Source organism: Silene latifolia, chromosome 6 (genome assembly GCF_048544455.1).
Source record: "Silene latifolia isolate original U9 population chromosome 6, ASM4854445v1, whole genome shotgun sequence".
Lineage (NCBI taxonomy): Eukaryota > Viridiplantae > Streptophyta > Magnoliopsida > Caryophyllales > Caryophyllaceae > Silene > Silene latifolia.
The window spans coordinates 118,423,781-118,427,639 of NC_133531.1; the positions used below are offsets into that span (position 1 = coordinate 118,423,781).

Sequence of the window (3,859 nt, forward strand, 5' to 3'; positions counted from 1 at the left end):
TGGAATATTGGAGTCTTCTTCCATGTCAACAATGACAAAGTCCACCGGGATGAAAAATTTCCCAATTCTTACGGGAACATCTTCCCATATCCCTAATGGTGTCTCTGTCGATCTATCGGCCATTTGGAGTGTGATATTGGTGCATTTAAGCTCTCCCATCCCTAACCTTTTACTCACCGAGTACGGCATAACACTCACACTAGCCCCTAGATCACATAAGGCTTTGTTGATCGTGGTGTCGCCAATGGTACACGGTATTGAGAAGCTTCCCGTATCTTTAAGTTTTAGAGGTGAACTCCCTTGAAGTATTGCACTACTCACCTTAGTGAAGGCGATAGTCTCAAGCTTCCGGATCGACTTCTTCTTCGTGAGGATGTCCTTCATGTATTTTGCATAGGCCGGTACGTGATTGATTAATTCCGTGAAAGGAATCGAGACTTCCAAATTCTTCACAATCTCCATAAATTGTCCAAGTTGGTCATCAAATTTGGGCTTCGCTTGACGACTTGGAAAAGAAAGTCTAATCACAATGGGTTCCTTCTCCTTGACCTTGTCTTCATTTTTCTTTGAAACTTCTTCTTTTGATGGTTCTCCATCCTTGGAGTTTTGCACAACTTCTTCTTTGTCACTAGCTTCCACAACTTCGTCCTCAACTTGCTTCTTCGGTGCTTCATACCTTGTACCACTCCTCAAGTGAATGGCACTAACCGTTTCATGTCTTGGGGGATTACTTTGAGGTGGTAATTGCCCCTTTTGTCTTTGTGAGCTTGAATATGCTAGTTGAGTCAATTGGGTTTCAAACATTTTGGTGTGGGCTAGGATGTTGTTGATGGTGATTTCCTTTGCTTGACTATCCTTTTGCATTTGAGTGAAAAACTCTTGTTGATTCTTTTGCATTTGGAGGACCGCTTTTTGAACATCAAAACCTTGGTCATTTTGTTGATTGTATGGAGTTTGATTTTGGTAACCTTGGTTTTGGTTGTAGAAGGGTCTTTGATTTTGGTTTCTCATGGGAGGTGGGGTGTATGTTGGTTGAGAGTTTTGAACATTTTGGCTTTTGTATGAGAGATTTGGGTGGAATTTGGTGTTTTCATTGTAATAGTTGGAATAAGGGGTACCACTCTTATATGCTTGAAAAGCATTCACTTGTTCATTTGTTCCCTTACATTCACTTTGGTCATGTCCCAAAGTTCCACAATTCTCACATATCCCACTTGGGATTGATGAAGATGCCGTCATGGCATTAACATGATGCTTTGGTGATTTTGAGGCTTCTTCAATCCTAGCCATAGCTTTTTCGAACTTTAAATTGATGGTATCAATGTGAGCACTAAGTTGAGCACCCAATTGAGTAATAGAGTCCACTTTATGCTTTCCTCCTCTAGTAGCTTTTTCGGTGAACATTCCATTTGATCCCAGGTTGAGAATGTTTCTTGAGTCTTCATAAAGACCGTTCCAAAATTGTTGTACCAAGAACCACTCGCTAAGTCCATGATGAGGATATGAGCGACAAATTCCTTTGAATCGCTCCTAAGCTTCATACAAAGATTCTTCATCTCTTTGCTTAAAGCCTGTAATTTGAGCTCTTAGCATGTTACTCTTTTCCGGTGAATAGAACTTTTTGTAGAAAGCTAGAGCCAATTTATTCCAAGAATCAATTCCGAGAGTAGCCTTATCAAGGCCTTTCAACCATTGTTTTTCGGTGCCAATTAGATAAAAAGGAAATAAGACCCATGAATTTGGTCTCGAGTTACACCGGTTTGATAAATTGCATCACAATAGTCGCAAAAAGTTTCCATGTGAGAGTGAGGGTCTTCACTAGGCATCCCCCCAAATTGGCTTCTTTCGACTAATTGGATAAATGCGGATTTGGCAATAAAATTTCCGGTTAAGTGTTGTGGTGTGGGAGTACTATTAGGTAGGTTCTCCTCAATTGGTACGGAATGTGATGAAAATTTAGGCATTGTGGGTTGATTTTGTGTTGGATTTTGTGTTGGGTTCTCCTCACCTTCTCTTGCAAAAGGGTTGATGAACTCAATAGTATTTGGTTGAATATCTACAACCTCACCAATACCTCTCAAAGTTCTCCAAGCAAGTCTTCTATTGGTTGTCAAAGTCCTTTCAATTTCGTGATCAAAGGGTAACAAGTTACCTTGTGATCTTCTAGACATGCAAAATATCAAACAACTTGAAAATAATTAGAACAAACCTTGAGGAGTTTTACTTCCCCAAGGTAAAGAAAGACACAACTAATAACAACAGAAAGAAAATCTAAATCAAGTTAACACCGTCCCCGGCAACGGCGCCATTTTTGGTCGTGTTCCCTTTGGAGGGTTTAGTTTTCAGTACTTGTCGTTAGGAGCTCCTAGACCAAAACACAATTTATAACTTCACAAACAACTCTTCAACTAGTAAAGAGGCAAGTAAAGGTCGAATCCCAAGGGACGGGAATTGAGATGAGATTTTCTATTGAAACTAGTGGTGTCTAAGGGTGTCACAATTTGGGGTTTGAAGTAGAAGATCACTAAACTAAATAGCAATGAAAGTAAACAAGCAAGATGAATTAAAAGGGATGTAAACAATTGATAAAAAGCACTAGGGTGTCATGGGGTCATAGAGGATTCATGGGAATTGATCATACAAACATATTCTCAAATTATAAGCAAGCAATTATTGTTGTGATGGATCGAGTTGGTTTATATCTTAAAATCCTAGGAAAGTTTGGGTCCCGGAGCCGAATCGATTAGATTGTACAACACCTACAAGTCGAATTAATGTTCCCTACTCAACTATATGAATGGTCTAATGAGACTCGAGTTGGTTTATGTCTTTCAAGTCTCATTGAAAAGATAGGTGATGGGTAAAAAATGCAAGGATTCATAGGTTCGCATGTCATCAAACATAACATGTGCATAAGTTGAGATCACAACAAGCAAGCAAATAAACTATGAAAACATATTAATTTAAGCATGAATCATCCCCCATGTTGGTTTCCCCTAATTACCCATTAACCCTAGCTAAGGAAACTACTCACTCATTATCATGTTGAACATGCTAGCAAGGTTGTCAATCATACCAAAAAAGTGAAACATGATGATTAAATGAAGATAATTAATAATAATTAAAAAGGGATTAAGAGAATTATACCTACTAATGATTCCAATAATAAAGCAAAGAATAATAGAAGTACTTGATGATTGATTGGAAGGTTGTCAATCTCCCAATAATAACCCAAATAATCTTCAATTACCCAAAACAAAGGATGAACAAGAGAGAGATTAAGGAAATGAAACTTGTATTAAAACTTGATTAAACGTTGATTACAAGATTAAAGAGGGATTTGATTGATATTAACTACACTAAAGATTGCTATGAAGAACATGCCCTTCTAATTAGCCTAATGGGGTATTTATAGTGGGGATTAGTTACATAAATTAGGGTTTACTAAGGGCTTAAATGACGATTAAGCCCTTTAGGAATCGCCGGTCTCTAGGGAGACTCCGGTCTCATTTTTGCCTGTCTTAGAAAAATATGCGCATCCTTCCATGAAGCTTGTAGAAGACGAAATGGCTGACAGACAATCTGGGCGTCCAGGGCACGGGACGGGCGGATTGGGGTGATTCTGGACGGGCGTCCAGCTGGGGAAGACGCTCGGATTGGGGGTGTTTTGGACGGGCGTCCTCAGGGGGAAGACGCTTGGATTGCACCTCTTGGACGGGCGTCTTGTGGAAAATCCGCTCGGATTGTCTTATAGCTACTTTCTTTCTTCTTTTTTTCCTTTTTCTTCATAGAATCCTTGAGGATTTCCTCGGGGATGCAAGGATCTTTTCTCATCATTGCCCATCTACTATAGTATGTA

At 39.4% G+C, this 3,859-nt stretch overlaps 1 non-coding gene across 1 annotated transcript; it reads left to right on the forward strand.

Annotated features, from left to right (window-relative positions):
* Nucleotides 1-1,486: 1,486 nt before the first annotated feature.
* On the forward strand, nucleotides 1,487-1,593 carry LOC141589279 (small nucleolar RNA R71). Its single transcript, XR_012520226.1, has one exon. It is a non-coding gene; the product is annotated as a small nucleolar RNA R71 (small nucleolar RNA).
* The last annotated feature ends 2,266 nt before the right edge of the window (nucleotides 1,594-3,859 follow it).